Below are 18,861 nucleotides of genomic sequence, written 5' to 3' on the forward strand. Positions count from 1 at the left end.
CCCACCAGCAGTGTAGAATTGTTCCAATCTCTCTACAGCCTCTCCAACATTTATTCTTTTGTGTTTTTTGGATTAATGCCAGCCTTGTTGGACTGAGATGAAATCTCATTGTAGTTTTGATCTGCATTTTTCTAATGGCTAATGATTGTGAACATTTCCCCATATATCTGTTAACTACCTGAATGTCTTCTTTAGTGAAGTGTCTATTCATATCTTTTGCCCATTTTTTAATTGGGTTATTTGTCTTTTTGCAGTTGAGTTTTTGCAGTATCATGTAGATTGTAGAGATCAGGAGCTGATCAGAAATGTCATAGCTAAAAACTTTTTCCCAGTCTGTAGGTAGTCTTTTTACTCTTTTGCTGAAGTCTTTGGATGAGCATAGGTGTTTGATTTTTAGGAGCTCCCAATTACCTAGTTTTTCTTCTACATTCTTCATAATGTTTTGTATACTGTTTATGCCATGTATTAGGGCTCCTAATGTTGTTCCTATTTTTTCTTCCATCATCTTTATCGTTTTAGATTTTCTATTTAGGTCTTTGATCCATTTTGAGTTAGTTTTTGTGCATGGAGTGAGGTATGGGTCTTGTTTCATTTTTTTGCAGATGGATATCCAGTTCTGCCAGCACCATTTGTTAAAAAGACTCTCTTTTCCCCATTTAACTGTTTTGGGGCCTTTGTCAAATATCACCTGCTTATATGTGGATAAATTTGTGTCTGGATTCTCAATTCTGTTCCATTGGTCCATGTGTCTGTTGTTGTACCAGTACCAGGCTGTTTTGACTACTGTGGTGGTATGATAGGTTCTAAAATCAGGTAAAGTAAGGCCTCCCACTTTGTCCTTCGTTTTCAGTAATGCCTCATTTATCCGGGGCCTCTTTCCCTTCCATATGAAATTGATGATTTGTTTCTCCATCTCATTAAAGAATGTCCTTGGGATTTGGATCAGAATTGCATTAAATGTATAGATTGCTTGTGGTAGAATTGACATTTTTATAATGTTAAGTCTTCCTATCCACAAGCATGGTTCCAATACATTTTTTTATTGGTAATTCAACTCCCTAAATAATGCTTCTGAAGTGAACAAGTGTGAGTCTTGCATTCTCGACCCCCCAATTATCAAGTGGAGGGGCTAAAGTTCAAATATTTTCCCTCAACGATTTCATTGTTACCTAATAACATTTAAGTCCAAATATCAGCATTTAGTCAAAGTGACTGCTAATTAAGTTTGATCATATTATTTTTGAGATTTTGTCACACCTCATTATTAACAGAGGACAAAAGAGAAACATGTACATTTCTTAGGTCAACTACTTTTTTTGTGTGAAAAAATGTTTTTTTTTTAATTAACTTTTATTAAGCTTCAAGTGAACATTTACAAATCCAATCAGTCTGTCACATGTAAGTTTACATACATCTTACTCCCTTCTCCCACTTGCTCTCCCCCTATTGAGTCAGCCCTTTCAGTCTCTCGTTTCGTGCCAATTTTGCCATCTTCCCTCTCTCTCTATCTTCCCATCCCCCCTCCAGTCAAGAGTTGCCAACACACTCTCCAGTGTCCACCTGATTTAATTAGCTCACTCTTCATCAGCATCTCTCTCCCCCCCGCTGACCAGTCCCTTTCATGTCTGATGAGTTGTCTTCGGGGATGGTTCCTGTCCTGTGCCAACAGAAGGTCTGGGGAGCATTGCTGCCGGGATTCCTCTAGTCGCAGTCAGACCATTAAGTATGGTCTTTTTATGAGAATTTGGGGTCTGCATCCCACTGATCTCGTGCTCCCTCAGGAGTTCTCTGTTGTGCTCCCTGACAGGGCAGTCATCGATTGTGGCCGGGCACCAACTAGTTCTTCTGGTCTCAGGATGATGTAGGTCTCTGGTTCATGTGGCCCTTTCTGTCTCTTGGGTTCTTAGTTGTCGTGTGACCTTGGTGTTCTTCATTTTCCTTTGCTCCAGGTGGGTTGAGACCAATTGATGTATCTTAGATGGCCGCTTGTTAGCATTTAGGACCCCAGACGCCACATTTCAAAGTGGGATGCAGAATGTTTTCATAATAGAATTATTTTGCCAATTGACTTAGAAGTCCCCTCAAACCATGTTCCCCAGACCCCTGCCCCTGCTCTGCTGACCTTTGAAGCATTCATTTTATCCCGGAAACCTCTTTGCTTTTAGTCCAGTCCAATTGGGCTGACCTTCCTTGTATTGAGTGTTGTCTTTCCCTTCAGAAAAAAATGTTTTAACCATATGATCTTTCTGTGAATTAATTCTGGCAAAGTTGTTTTTGTGGTAGTGTATGTGCTATTTCTCTCTCTCTGTCTTTCTCACTTTTTTTCTCCTTCTGTCTCTTTGTCTCTCACTCTCTTTGTCTTTACCACATACATCCAACTCTGTGCCGTGGAGTGAGCGCAAAAGGCACTTGTGAAGGTTGTGTGAGGCAGCCAGCATGTCACCCTGTGTTCTGCCTGAATCACTCCAGGCTGCCTCTGCCAGTACTTGAGCTGACCCTGGGCAGGCACAGTATGTACTCTAATCATTACCACTCAGCGCTGCATTCACAGTTCTCTTTTCTTAATGAAAAATAATCAGGAAAAACTGGGACTAATAAAAGAAGTTCTGGTTATTAGTGGATGTTTGCAGCCGTTTCTTCTCATTTTGAGTCATGCCACATCCGCAAGTGAAGGTCCCGAAAGCTTTACTCCATCCATGTCATTAAGGTCGACTCTCTACTTTGAGGAGGCAGCTCTTCCCCAGTCATCTTTTGAGTGCCTTCCAACCTGGGGGGCTAACTTCCAGCACTATATCAGACAAAGTTCCGCTGCTATTCATAAGGTTTTCACTGGCTAATGCTTTTCAGAAGTAGACTGCCGGGTCCTTCTTCCTAGTCTGACTTAGTCTGGAAGCTCAGCTGAAACCTGTCCTCCATGAGTGACCCTGCTGGTATCTGAATACCGGTGGCATAGCTTCCAGCATCACAGCAACCCACAAGCCCCCACAGTAGGGCAAACTGACAGACCTGGAACCTGGAATGTACGACATATGAATCTAGGAAAATTGAAAATCATCAAAAATGAAATGGAATGCATAAACATCGATATCCTAGGCATTAGTGAGTTGAAATGGACTGGTTTGGCCATTTTGAATCGGACAATTATATAGTCTACTATTCTGGGAATGACAACTTGAAGAGGAATGGTTTTGCATCCATCATCAAAGAGAACATTTCAAGATCTATTCTGAAGTACAACGCGTGAGTGATAGGATAATATCCATACACATACAAGGAAGACCAGTTAATACGACTATTATTCAAGTTTACACACCAACCACTAGGGCCAAAGATGAAGAAATAGAAGATTTTTATCAGCTGCTGCAGTCTGAAATTGATCAAACGTGCAATCAAGAGGCATTGATAAATACTGGCGATTGGAATGCAAAAGTTGGAAACAAAGAAGAAGGACCAGTAGTTGGAAAATATGGCCTTGGTGATAGAAACAATGCCAGAGATCGAATGATAGAATTTTGCAAGAACAACGACTTCTTCATTGCAAATACCTTCTTTCACCAACATAAACGGCAGCTATACACAGGGACCTCGCCAGATGGAACACACAGAAATCAAATCAACTACATCTGTGGAAAGAGGTGATGGAAAAGCTCAATATCATCAGTCAGAACAAGGCCAGGTGCCGACCGTGGGACAGACCATCATTTGCTCATATGCAAGTTCAAGTTGAAACTGAAGAAAATCAGAGCAAGTCCACGAGAGCCAAAATATGACCTTGAATATGTCCCACCTGAATTTAGAGACCATCCGAAGAATAGATTTGATGCATTGAACACTAGTGACCAAAGACCAGACGAGTTGTGGAATGACATCAAGGACATCATACATGAAGAAAGCAAGAGGTCACTGAAAAGACAGGAGAGAAAGAAAAGACCAAGATGGATGTTAGAGGAGACTCTGAAACTTGCTGTTGAGTGTCAAGCAGCTAAAGCAAAAGGAAGAATTGATGGAGTAAAAGAACTGAACAGAAGACTTGAAAGGGCCTCTCGAGAAGACAAAGTAAAGCATTATAATGACATGTGCAAAGAGCTGGAGATGGAAAACCAAAAGGGAAGAACACGCTTGGCGTTTCTCAAGCTGAAAGAACTGAAGAAAAAATTCAAGCCTCGAGTTGCAATAGTGAAGGATTCCATGGGGAAAATATTAAACGACACAGGAAGCATCAGAAGAAGATGAAAGGAATACACAGGAGTTATTATAGGAACACACAGAGTCATTATACCAAAAAGAATTAGTTGATATTCAACCATTTCAGGAGGTGGCATGTGATCAGGAACCAATGGTGCTGAAGGAAGAAGTCCAAACTTCTCTGAAGGCATTGGCAAAAAACAAGGCTCCAGGAAGTGATGGAATATCAATTGAGATGTTTCAACAAACAGATGCAGCACTGAAGGTGCTCACTCGTCTATGCCAAGAAATATGGAAGACAGCTTCCTGGTCAACTGACTGTAAGAGATCCATATTTATGCCTATTCCCAAGAAAGGTGATCCAACCAAATGTGGAAATTATAGAACAATATCATACGCAAGCAAAATTTTGCGAAAATCTCTCAAAAATGACTGCGGCAGTATATCAACGGGGAACTGCCAGGAATTCAGGCCAGTTTCAGAAGAGGATGTGGAACCAGGGATATCATTGCTGATGTCAGATGGATCCTGGCTGAAAGCAGAGAATACCAGAAACATACCAGAAGGATGTTTACCTGTGTTTTATTGACTCTGCAAAGGCATTCGACTATGTGGATCATAACAAACTATAGATAACACTGCAAAGAATGGGAATTCCAGAACACTTAATTGTGCTCATGAGGAACCTTTATACAGATGAAGAGGCGGTTGTTCGGACAGAACAAGGGGATACTGATTGGTTTAAAGTCAGGAAAGGTGTGCACCAGGGTTGTATTCTTTCACCATACCTATTCTCTATGCTGAACAAATAATACGAGCAGCTGGACTATACAAAGAAGAACGGGGCATCAGGATTGGAGGAAGACTCATTAACAACCTGCGTTATACAGATGACACAACCTTGCTTGCTGAAAGTGAAGAGGACTTCAAGTACTTACTAATGAAGATTAAAGACCACAGCCTTCAGTATGGATTGCACCTCAACATAAAGAAAACAAAAATCCTCACAAGTGGACCAATGAGCTACATCATGATAAACGGAGAAAAGATTGAAGTTGTCAAGGATTTCATTTTACTTGGATCCACAATCAACAGCCATGGAAGCAGCAGTCAAGAAATCAAAAGACGCATTGCATTGGGCAAATCTGCTGCAAAGGGCCTCTTCAAAGTGTTGAAGAGCAAAGATGTCACCCTGAAGACTAAGGTGCGTGTGACCCAAGCCATGGTCTTTTCAATCACATCATATGCATGTGAAAGCTGGACAATGAATAAGGAAGACCGAAGAAGAGCTGACACCTTTGAACTGTGTAGTTGGCAAAGAATATTGAATATACCATGGACTGCCAAAAGAACGAACAAATGTCTTAGAAGAAGTTCAACCAGAATGCTCCTTAGAAGCAAGGGTGGTGAGACTACGTCTTACATACTATGGACATGTTGTCAGGAGGGATCAGTCCCTGGAGAAGGACACCATGCTTGGCAGAGTACAGGTCAGCGGAAAAGAGGAAGACCCTCAACGAGGTTGGTTGACACAGTGGCAGCAACAATGAGCTCAAGCATAACAACGATTGTAAGGATGTCGCAGGATTGGGCAGTGTTTCGTTCTGTTGTGCATAGGGCTGCTCAGAGTCGGAACCGACTCGACGGCACCTAACAACAACAACAAATAAAAGAGGATCTTGTCATTTTTAGTTTTGGGGGAAAATATTCCCCATGGCAGGAGTCAATCGAGAAGAGATGGTGGTAGAGTGATTCTCCATGTAAACACACACTTAATGTAACAACAGGTAACTTTTATTGAGAACTTATGGAGTTTGAGGCACTCTTGTCAGTTTTTTATATTTATTAATTCATTTAAATTTACACTAACTTTGTAGAAAGTAGGTTCTCTTATTATTCCCATTTTATGAATGAGGAATCTTACTAAGAGGTTAAGTGCCCAAATAGTTAAAAGAGTGAGAAATTGGTTGGAAGATAATCTGACTCTACTGCCCACGTTCTCAACTGCTGGGCTTTACTGTCTTTCATATCTAGGCAGTGCTTTTCTCAGATTTATAAGTTCTCACGGGAGTAACTGAATTGAGAAATATCTACCAAATATCTCTCATTTCTATTGGTTTTGCTTCATTTACCCTTGCAAACTGGTTTGCTCCTTGGAAGAGCCTTGTATTTTTCAGATTTTGAAAATTAAATATAGCCCACTACAAGAGTTCATATTGGTGTTATATTATGAATACAAATGCAAGATGCTGTCTGTGTTTTGGCAACATCTAATTTGTATGAAGTGGCTTAATGTAGGCAATAGGTTGAGAGGGTTGAGTTAGTCTTGTTATGACAGGTTTCACATTCTCATTTCCTATCTTACACATTTTTCCTTAACATTTCTTTAGTAAAGAAGGTGCGGTTTTTCCTCACTTATTGAGAATACTTAAAATTATGTGTTTGACTTTGAAACAACTCTAACTTCACAAGACTTTATGGTTACAATAATTTTTAGTAAAATGGTGAATGTGTAATGTTGAGCTATTTGTATGTTGAAGACTGTAAAACATATGTAACAGGTGTTCTGTTGAAGTCCTTATTCCAGCTAAGAACATTCAAAAACTGTATATGATATAAAAACATTTAACAGTGCAATATGATTGTTCCCTGTTGAAGATTACATGTTGTTTATTGTTAGGTACCATCGTGTCAGTTCACTGGCCAGTCCTGCACCATCCTCACAATCCTTGCTATGTTTAAGCCCATCCTTGCAGCTACTGTGTTATCCATCTCCTTGCAGGTCCTCCTTTCTTTTGCTGACCCTCTACCAAGCATGAAGCCCTTCTTCAGGAACTGGTCCCTCTTGATAACATATCCAAAGTATGTGAGATGATGTCTCACTGTCCTTGCCTCTAAGGATCATTCTGGCTGTACTTCTTCCAAGACAGATTTGTTCATTCTTTTGGCAGTCCATGGTATTCAGTATTCTTCACCAATACCATAATTCAAAGGGATCAATTCTTCGGTCTGTCTTATTCATTGTCCAGCTTTCACATGCATATGAAGCAATTGAAAATACCATAGCTTGGGTCAGGCACACCTTAGTCCACCAGGGGACATCTTTGCTTTTGAACACTTTAAAGAGGTCTTTTGCAACAGATTTACCCAATGCAATGTGTCGTTTGGTTTCTTGACTGCTGCTTTCCTTGATGTTGATTATGGATCCAAGTAAAATGAAACCCTTGACAGCTTCAATCTTTTCTCTGTTTATCATGATGTTGCTTATTGGCCCAGTTGTGAAGATTTTTGTTTTCTTTATGAGATGTAATCCATATTGAAGGCTGTAGTCTTTTATCTTCATCAGTAAGTGCCTCAAGTCTTTTTTTGCTCTCAGCAAGCAAGGTTGTGTCGTCTGCATATTATAGGTTGTTAATGAGCCTCCGGTCCTGATGTGGCATTCTTCTTCATATAGTCCAGCTTCTTGGATTATTTGCTCAGAATATAGATTGAATAAGTACGGTGAAAGATATAACCCTGATGAACACCTTTCTTGATTTTAAACCATGCAGAATTCCTTTGTTCTGGTCAAAAAACTGCCTGTTGTTCGGAGTACAGGTTCCTCATGAGCATGATGAAGTGTTCTGGAATTCCCATTCTTTGCAATGTAATCCATAATTTGTTATGATCCACACAGTCAAGTGCTGTAGCACAGTCAATAAAACACAGGTAAACATCTTTCTGGTATTCTCTGCTTTTAGCCAAGGTCCATCTGACGCTAGCAATGATATCCCTCGTTCCATGTCCTTGTCTGAATCCAGCTTGAATTTCTGGCAGTTCCTTGTTGGCGTACTGCTGCAACTGCTTTTCAATGATCTTCAGCAAAATTTTACTTGTGTGTGATATTAATGATGTTGTCTGATAATTTCTACATTCTCTTGGATCGTCTTTCTTTGGAATGGGGCAAATATGGATCTTTTCTAGTTGGTTGGCCAGGTAGCTGTCTTCCAGATTTCTTGGCATAGGCAGGTGATCACCTCCAGCGCTGCATCTGTTTGTTGAAATCGTCAGTTGGTATTCCATCAGTTTCTGGAGTCTTTTTTTTGCCAATGCCTTTAGTGCAGCCTGGACTTCTTCCTTCAATACCGTCAGTTCTTGATCATATACTGCCTTCTGAAATGGTTGAACATAGACCAATTCTTTTTGGTACAGCTACTCTGTGTATTTCTTCCAACTTCTTTTGATGCTTCCTGTGTCTTTCAATATTTTGCCCATGTTGTTGTTGTTGTTAGGTGCTGTCAAGTCGATTCCTATTCATAGTGACCCTATGTACTACAGAACGAAACACTGCCCGGTCCTTTGCCATGCTCACAGTCATTGTTATATTTAAGCCCACTGTTGCAGCCACTGTGTCAATCCATGTTGAGGGCCTCCCTCTTTTTTGCTGACCCTGTACTTTACCAAGCATGATGGCCTTCTCCAGGGACTGGTCCTTCCTGATGACATGTCCAAAGTATATAAGACACAATCTTGGCATTCTTGCTTCTAAGGAGCATTTTGGTCATACTTCTTCCAAGATAGATTTGTTCATTCTTTTGGCAGTCCATGATATATTTAATATAGAGTTCTTCAATTTTGGAACTCGAGGCTTGAATTTTTTCTTCAGTTCTTTCAGCTTGAGAAATGCTGAGCACGTTCTTCCCTTTTGGTTTTGTAGCTCCACGTCTTTGCACATTTTGTTGTAATACTTTACTTTGACTTCTTGAGCTGCCCTTTGAAATCTTCTGTTCAACTCTTGTACTTCATCGTTTCTTCCATTTGCTTTAGCTGCTCTATATTTAAGAGCAAGCTTCAGAGTCTCCTCTGACATCCGTTTTGGTCTTTTCTTTCTTCCTAATGACCTCTTGCTTTCTTCATATATGATACCTTTGATGTCATTTCACAACTCGTCTCGTCTTTGGTCACTAATGTTCAATGCATCAAATCTGTTCTTGAGATGGTCTCCACATTCAGGTAGGATGTGCTCAAGATCATACTTTGGCTCTTGTAGACTTGTTCTAGTTTTCTTCACCTTCAGCTTGAACTTACATATGAGCAATTGTTGGTCTTTTCCACAGTCAGCCCCTGGCCTTGTTCTGATTGATGATATTGAGCTTTTCCATCATCTTTTTCCACAGATGTAGTTAATTTGATTCCTGTGTAATCCTTCTGATGAAGTCCACATATATAGTCACCCTTTATGTTGTTGAAAAAGATATTTCCAATGAATAAGTCGTGGGTCTTGCAAAATTCTATCATTCTACTCTGGAGTCGTTTCTATCACCAAGGCCATAGTTTCCAACTACAGAGCCTTCTTTGCCTCCAACTTTCCCTTTCCAATGAAGTAATAATCAGTGCATCTTGATTGCGTGTTTGATCAATTTCAGACTGTAGAAGCTGGTGGAAGTCTTCAGTTTCTTTATCTTTAGCATTAGTGGTTGGTGCGTAAATTTGAATAGTAGTCACAGTAAGTGGTCTTCCTTGTAGGCGTATGGATATTACTCTATCACTGACAGTGTTATACTTCAGAATTGATCTTAAAATGTTCTTTTTTACTATGACTGTGATACCTTTCCTCTTCAATTTGTCAGTCCCAGCACAGTAGACCATATGATTGTTGGATTCAAAATGGCCAATACACGTCCATTTCAGCTCACTAATGCCTAGGATATCAATCTTTATGCTTTCCATTTCATTTTTGATAATTTTCAATTTTCCTAGATTCATACTTCGTACATTTTAGTGATTATTAATGGACGTTTGCAGCTGTTTCTTTTCATTTTGAGTCATTTCGCCCCAGCAAACACTGGTCCTAGAAGCTTTACTTCCTTAACGTCATTAAGACCACTCTACTTTGAGTAGGCAGCTCTTATCTGGTCGTGTTTTGAGTTCCTTACAACCTGAGGGGCACATCTGGCACTATATCATGCAGTGGTCCACTGCTATTCATAAGGTTTTCACTGACCAATTTTTTTCAGAAGTAAATTGCCAGGTCCTTCTTCTTAGCCTGTCTTAGCCTGGAAGCTCTGCTGAAATCTGTCCACTGTGAGTGACCCTGCTGGTATTTGAAATATCAGCGGGGTAGCTTCCAGCATCACAGTAACATGAAAGTCACCACGGTATGACAAAGCAACAGATGAGTGGTGGGAAAATTACATAATCCTTGGCAAATAAAGACTTACATTTTGGTATCAGAGTCCATATTCTGGCCTTTTCTCTTCTGCCACTCTTCTCCGCGATAATTACATGTAATATTTTGGACCTGTTTAGCTGTTATACATTCTGTGTAGTTTATAAGTTTGAAAATAGATAACTTCTTAAAACATGTGTGCATCATATCAGATTGAGAAAAGCAAACTAGCACACTCACACACCAACACACACACACTCACACACACATGCTCATACACATTCACATGCGTTCAGTTGCACACAGATGCAAACATATGTGGGCTCACATGTACACACATACATACACACATTTACATACAAATACATTCAAGCGCACACACACACACACACACACACATTTGAGATTAAACTAGTTCTGGCCAAAAGCTATTCTTAGATGACTTTGTTTTGGTGTTAATATTCAAAAACTCCTTTAAAATAAACTTTTGGACATTATTGATAAATTGTGAGAATGAGCCTGCCTTCCTATCTTTAGTATCACTTCCTTCATGTTTATGAATTTTATATTTTTACATTGGATCTTTTCTACAGAATTTCTTTTTTGATAAGAAGTCTTTTTTCCTTTGTGGTCAGAAAGATAGGAGAAAAAATTAGGTAGTATAACTTTGCTAGTTTTCTTTTAAAAAATAAATATCTAGAAAACATGTTAGAAGAAAAAAAGGGCAGAAATATTCTCCTTTAGAAACAAGTTGTGGAACATCCTGAATTTTTTTTTTTTTTTTGTTGATGTAGCCAGACAGTTCTGCTTTGTGATGAAATTTCTAAAGAGTTATAAAAATAATTCGTTGAAAAATATCACTCAAAACCCAAGCACATTATCTCTGATATTTCTGTTGCTTTTGGTATTGACTGTTTTCTAAATTTTTTGAATGGATTGTGGTGCTTCATACAGGGTTTTCTTTTCGTGAGGATAAACCTACAGCTGCATTTCATATTGTATGTTTATCTTTGTAACTTGATAAACTGTGTGAAATAAGGACATCCTTGAAAGTGCGTTCTACTTTGTCTGCTCCTCAGGCACCTGAATGACATGAGGAGTTAACTTCCTTTTCTTGGTGGGTCAATATTTCATTCTTTGACTGTTAACAATGTGATGGCATCCAACACGGATCTTTGGGCAACTCTCATAAGAGTCAGAAATATTCAGAAGGGAAATAGCAATAGGCAGTACGTAATGGATCAGCTCTTTGGAATGGATAGCTATTAATTTATACCAGACCATGTTCAAGGTTACTTTACCCACCCTCCTCTTCTGTGATCCAGAGCCAAAGGATTCGAGTGGGTAATTACCTTTTGTCAAATTATATTTTGACTTATTTTATGATAGTACTCATGTAGCATTTTTTTCCTGAAGGACTTATAAGCATTTTATTAACATCTCATTCATTCCTAACATATGTCTAAGAATGAGATAGAGGCCAAGTATTTTCTTTAGCCATAGTAAAAACCCCATTTTACAGACAGAGATGGAGACTAAGGCCATTTTCTGGAAAATGGAAATTGGCAGTTTTCCCCAAGAATTTTGATTTTGAAATATTCCTTTATAATATACTTTATTTATAGGAATCTTTGAGATACTCATGATTAATAAAATGTGTTTTGTCTTTTCTACTCTATTAACAATGAATTGGGAGATATATATGTGTGTTTATGTGCATATATATATATAAATGGGTCACTATGAGTCGGAATCGACTTGACGGCATTGGGTTATATAAAAACCCAAACCAAACCCATTGCCGTCGAGTTGATTCTGACTCATAGTGACCCTATAGGACAGAGTAGAACTGCCCCATACGGTTTCCAAGGAGCGCCTGGTGGATTCCAACTGCCGACCTTTTGGTTAGCAGCTGTAGCTCTTAACCACTATGCTACCAGGGTTTACACACACACACACACACACACACACACACGAAATTCCTAGGCATTACTTACTATTTTTTTTTAACAGACTTTGTTTTTTAGGAGGATCCCTGGGGGTGCAGTGGTTAAAGCACTTGGCCGCTAATGGAAAGGTTGGTGGTTCGAACCCACCAGCCACTCCGAGGGAGAAAGATATGGAAGTCTGCTTCTGTAAAGATTATAGCCTTGGAAACCCTGTGGGGCAGTTCTACTTTATGGGGCAGTTGGAATCAACTTGACTGTAATGGGTTTGGTTTGTATTTTTTAGAGCAGTTTTGGGTTTACAGAAAAATTGTGCAGGGTTCCTCTTTACTTCCTCCCCTCTGCGCAATTTTTCTCCTATTAACATTTTACATTGTTACAATTGATGGACCGATATGATGCACTAACTGAAGCCTATAGTTTACATTAGGTTCTCTCTTTGTATTGTACAGTCCTATGGGTTTTGACAATGCATAATGTCGTGTCCATTATAGTATCATACAGAATAGTTCTACTACTTTAATAGTACTCTGCGTTCCACCTATTCATCCTGTTATTTACTCTTTTTTTCATTATTTCATTCAACAAATATTCCTGAAATGCCTACTGTGCAGTTCCTGGGAAAAAAAAATACTAAGTAGGATTTTAGCCTACTTTTTGATATATGAATGTTGGGATGAGCCAGATATAAAGTATACTGAAAGTTATTTCGACCTTGTCTACACTTACCAGATTTAGTGAATTGCTTTCAGTCACTACTTACCATTCTGAGAGGCTTGAGATACTCTTTTGGAAGCCATTCAAAATCCTACCATTACCCACCAGAAACTTCAAAACGTTTGTCACAGATTTGTGGTGATTCTTGTAGTATTGTTATTTTTTCTCTTTGGTGTGAATTTTTATTCTGTATGCTGAGATTCTTTTGGTTCTATTTATTGTTAGTCTTCTCTAGTGAGGAAATAAATACTCAGAAGGCAGGCTCAGTATATTTTCAGTGATTTTTGTAATTGCAAAGTAAACTTTTGACACTTTGGTTGTAACACTACAAAACATGGGAGGATTAAACTCACTTGAGCCCTCATCACACTCTTAAATGGAGTGAGGGGGAGATAACTGCAGTTGAATTATTCAGCTTTCCATTTGTCAGTTTTTCTAGTATTCAGTGAGATTTTAATACTTCATTTGGGCAACTGCTTTATAATTGAATTTAGAAAGATTTTTTTTGTAATAATTGGGACAATTTTGGATTTTGCACACAGAAATATGGAAAGAGATGGAAGTGAAGACAGCAAATGTAATCAGAGAGTATTTTAACTTTAAAAGGAATTTGGTCCAATTAAAAGATTCAGAGATATCACAATCATGACTGAAAGTAAAGCTCAAATATAAGAAAACCTGCTTTAATGTTTTTACTTGTTGGATTTTTTTCTGATTTGACATTGAGTACTTAGGTATTTTTACACATTACGTGAAGATGGATCTAAACTGCTGTATGTAGTAAAGTGAATTATTTAATCTCATAGCAGATTTATGGACAGTTTTAAATATGCTCTTAAAAAGTGATTGAATAAATACCAACTCAGTACACACACACACACACACACACACTTCAAATGGGCACAGTGTGGGAAGATCATTCTTCCCATAATTACTAAAATTTATAAAGTGTATGGAAAATAAATGAAACGTTGGACAAAAAATATTGTTCAAATATCAAATTTACTAGCTCATTAACAGTAAACTGATAAATTCCATCTTTCAAAGTTCAGCAGGGTGGTGGTTTTAAGAAAAAAAATTAAGACATTTCAACATTGTTTGCTTATGGAAAATATTTGCAATTCTGTTAGCAAAGAATAGTGTCAAAAATCTAAACTTTTTTCCCCTTCAACATCTGCATTTGGTTATTAAAAAAAAAAACTTACCCCACAACCCCAATCTTTCAAACCAGTTAAGCTTGTCACGGAGTGTTTTTCTAGTGTCCTTGACATTCAATCTCAAATGTTTTGTGTATCTATGAGTTTTAGTCTATTTGTTTATTCTGCTTCCACATGTCCTTATATTTAGGGATTAAGATAGGAGTGATCTTGTATTCAAAAAGTGCTTTAAAAAAGGCAGTAATTTTTAGGGACTCAGTCTGAGAAAGGGCTATTCAAGGGACCAGTAGATGCTCTTATACCACGCCCCTGAAGAAGTATGTGTGCCCCGCCTTCCATGGATGCTTGATCAGCTGGACTTAATACTTTTATTTAGGACTGGTCAAGTTTTAAAAATTTACATTTGCTCAATAGTATGTTGGTATTTTTAGGATATACCGTAACACATATAGATATCCACTTATATATATCTATAAAACAACCATTTGTCGTGGAGTCCACCCCAACTCATGGCGACCCTATAAGCTTCAGTAGAACTGTGCTCCAAAGGGTTTTTAATGGTTGATTTTTCAGAAGTAGATAGACCTTTCTCCCAAGTAGCCTCTGAGTGGACTTGAATAGCTGAGCGAGTTTAGTCATTTACTTCAGGCAGGGATTCTGGGTATGATGTAAGTGATGAGAAGAAGGAAAGAAAGTGCTTGGTGGATGGGCAGATTATTAATGTACCTTATCTTAATTATTGTACTGATTTTCTGTCAGTGAATCTATTCTTACTGAAACATTAATTTAAATACAATATTTGTATTATATTTGATATGTTGTATTGAAAAGGATGAGTAGCCACCTTCCTGCCCCCCCCCCCAACACACACACTCAAACGAATGTAAAAGATACAAAAGAGAGACTGGGTCATCTTAAAAGCTAATTGACTTGAAAAAATGGATATAATTTTAGCTTTCTAGAACTATTCCTTAAAAAAAAAAAGCAGTATGTTGCTATGTACATCTCCAAAAGAATTAGTGATTTCTTATTTGACATGTCTGATAACTTTTTCAAGGAACCCTGGTGGTTCAGTGGTTAAGTACTTGGCTGCTAACTGAAAGGTTGGTGGTTTGAACTCACCAGCCACTCCGTGGGGAAAAGATGTGGCAGTTGTCTTCCGTGAAGATCACAGCCTTGGAAACCCTATGGAGAAGTTCTGCTCTGTCCTATAGGGTAGCTATCAGTCAGAATTGACTCGCTGTCATTGGATTGGCTTTTTCACATTCTATGATTATCTGTTGCATATCAAACACATAATATTTGGGATCTAAGAAGTGAAAATTATAACTATCGTCTGTTTCACATTTAAAAGCCCCTTTGTGAAATTTTTAAGATAAATAGTGCAGGTAGTGGGCTTTTGAAACGGTTCACGTATTTATCCATAAAGTAAGTCCGTTTACTGCATAATTGATAAAAAGTACTGAAAATGATTTCAACAATTTAGTTGCCCATTAAATTGCTCTCTAGCTCTTAATTATCACAATATTGACGTAGAATACACACACACTCCTTCATTGATAAACGTTATGCTCAGTGAGATGGAAATGAAATTTAACTCCTTTTTTATGTAACTGAGAAAATAGCATAGAATTTCCAAATGTACAAGTGCTTTGGCTTTACAAAGCTAAGCGTTATGAGTTTTTTTTTCCACATTGTACACGACTACAGTTTTTTGAATACAGTAGTCTTGATTTTGTAGAGCAATTTTACATTTACAGAAAAATTGTGCAGAAGGCACAGAGAGTTCCCATTTATTCCCTCCCCCCTGCAGGTCATTTCTCCTATTAAAGTCTTACATTTCGATGATACATTTGTTACAACTGATGAATCCATAGTTTACATTAGCATTCACTCTTTGCATTGTACAATTATATGAGTTTTGGCTAAGGCTTAATGTCATGTGTATACCATTATTGTGTCATACAGAGCAGTTGACTGCCCTAAAAATGCCTTGTGCTTACCTACTCATCTCTCTTCTCTCCTCCTTCCACCCTAAACCAAAAAAACCAAACCCATTGCTGTCAAGTCGATTCCGACACATAGCGACCCTGTAGGACAGAGTAGAACTGCCCCACAGAGTTTCCAAGGAATGTCTGCTGGCTGTGAACTGTTGACCTTTTGGTTAGCAGCCATAGCTTTTAACCACTACACTACCAGGGTTTCCCCTTCCCTCCTGGCAGCCACTAACCTTTTCACTATCTCCATAGTTTTGCCTTTTCCAGGATGTCATCTAGTTGGAATCATACAGTATATAACTTTTTCAGACTGTCTTCTTTCATTTAGCAGTATGCGTTTAAGGTTACTCCATGTCTTTTTGTGCTTTGGTAACTCATTTCTCTTTATTGCTGGATAATAATCCATTGTATGGATGTACAACAATTTGTTTACGCATTCACCTGTTGAAAGACATCTCGACTGCTTCCAATTTTTGGCAATTATGAATAAAGCTGCTATAAACATTTATGTGCAGGTTTTTATGTGGATACGTGTTTTCATCTCACTTTGGTAAATACCTAGGAGTGCGATTGCTGGATTGAATGGTAAATCAGTGTTTAACTTTGTAACATGGCTATGATTTTCACATGATTTCTCCATGACAGCATTTCCTAATGGTTTCCTCATTGCATTTGATTGAAATGATAACAACAACTGAGTAGGGACTTGTTTAATTTTTGTGTCTCAACTACACTGTAAACTCTGTGTCTGCCTTGCTCTATTCAATTTCCCATAATAGGTGCTCACTATTTTTGAATGAATGAATGAGTATATACTTATTTATATAACTTTTTTCACTATTAAAATTAAAAAGGTGGGTCCATGGAAATAGGGTGAATTAAGTTTAATTACTGAAGTTTTATTTGACTACCTAGATAAAATGTGAAAACATAAGCAATAAGTTATATTGCTGTTTCTTAAATTTCTCTGGTCATCAAAGGCAAAATGGGGTAGGTTAAACAGAAACGTAATAGAATAGCAAAGCAATTCCTGTTGAGTCAAATGACAAACTTCATTAGAAATTTAGCGGTCATATAAATGTTTGCTCATCCTGGTAATACTTTCTAGTAATTTTTAGTGGTCTCTGAATCTATGGTCCTTTTACTTCTATGACTAATTCCGACTATTTTAGAGGTATGCCATTTACAAACTGAAAGTTTATAGAGGGCAGGTCAATAAATGCGTGCTTTTTTGTAAACAAATCCATCTTGTTATCCTATATGATGCCAATTTTGCAGAGCTTATTGTTGACCACCTTTGTTATGAATCCAGACTCTTCAGGTATCATGGAATGAAATAAGCATGCAGTTTTAGCCTGTATACCTTACCCTTTATTTTCTATATTGCAAGGTATGTGAACATTTTTATTAGACTGCTGGTTCCTATAACAAACATGCATGGATTGTTTCAGAAATGTTCAGAAAATGAGTAAGCTGACCTTTCTTAGCTTTTCTATCAGGGACAGCAGTATACTGATAGGACTGTTGATGTAGCAGTTGTTTTCCTCTGTACAAACATCACTGTGTCTCTTTATTTCTTGTACCTATAGACGCCTGCCAAAATTATTAATTGACTAGAGCTACTGGTGACAGAGGAGCAATTAGTTTTAGGTTTTGTTTGTTTGTTCTTGCTGGTGTTTTTTTTTTCCTGTTCAATTTGTTTTTCAATTTTACTCTCTTTTTATTTCTTTGAAAATAATAAGTGCTTCTTAGTTTCTTTATTAATAGAGATAGCATTTTTCTGATATTATTAATTGCTCTTAGTGATTAATGCATATTTGTGTAAAAACATAGTGGAAGTGTGAGGGTTGGATGAATAAATGGAACCATTATATTTTCATGTATAATCTTAATTTTGGACACATCTTAAGAAAAATCAAATCCTAATTACTCTTGCAAGATATACTGCAAAAGGAAGTATTAGGTCAGTTTGGAATAAACGTATTTATTTTATTTTATTTTTTTTTTTAGTAAGACTAACCTCTAAGAGAGGTTTTTAACATGGATCTAGAAGTACCAGTAGGTGGAGCTGTATTCCAATGCTGAATAACAAATGGCCTTTTCCACAGGGTTGACTTACGTGGTAGAGCCAAAATCCTGGTCAATAATCTTGTAAGGAATTTTGTATATCATGGTATGAATGACACATATCAAATTATGTATATAATAGAACCATGATTTGGAATGTAATAGAATTTTTTTCACTCTGACATGAATTTTGTGGACTTGGACCCTGGGTTTAATGTCATCCAAATAGTTACAATTTTGCTGTACATTAGATTTACCTTGACTATACACTACCAAAATACATACACCAGGAACTGAAGTAAAAGTAACTGCGAAACCAAGTTAAGACTCATCATAGAAAAAGAGTGAGGAAACAACGGGTAGATGAATTGGGTATGGAACTCATACAAAGATGATGGAGAAATAGTGGAGTTTGTGATGGTGTTAGTCCATTTATGCATGTTCGGCCTACATATCTCTTCTCTATTATGGCACCTTATTATTCTGTGCTGCAAGGTACTGCATATTTTGTTGTGGGTGATAAACTGCAATTTCAAAAAGCAATTAAAAAAAAGTTTTAGATGTGATTAGATTTAACCTCAGTGGAGATAAAGTGGAGATAGAACCTGAAAATTTGAAGACGACGAGGCCTTCAAATTTGAGTT

The 18,861-nt window shown here is 37.8% G+C and overlaps 1 protein-coding gene across 5 annotated transcripts in view; it reads left to right on the forward strand.

Moving 5' to 3' along the window:
• Nucleotides 1–18,861, forward strand: part of HMCN1 (hemicentin 1) — a 551,288-nt gene that overhangs the window by 67,774 nt on the left and 464,653 nt on the right. The gene's annotated exons all lie outside the window — the stretch shown is intronic.

This window comes from Elephas maximus, chromosome 24, assembly GCF_024166365.1.
Source record: "Elephas maximus indicus isolate mEleMax1 chromosome 24, mEleMax1 primary haplotype, whole genome shotgun sequence".
NCBI lineage: Eukaryota > Metazoa > Chordata > Mammalia > Proboscidea > Elephantidae > Elephas > Elephas maximus.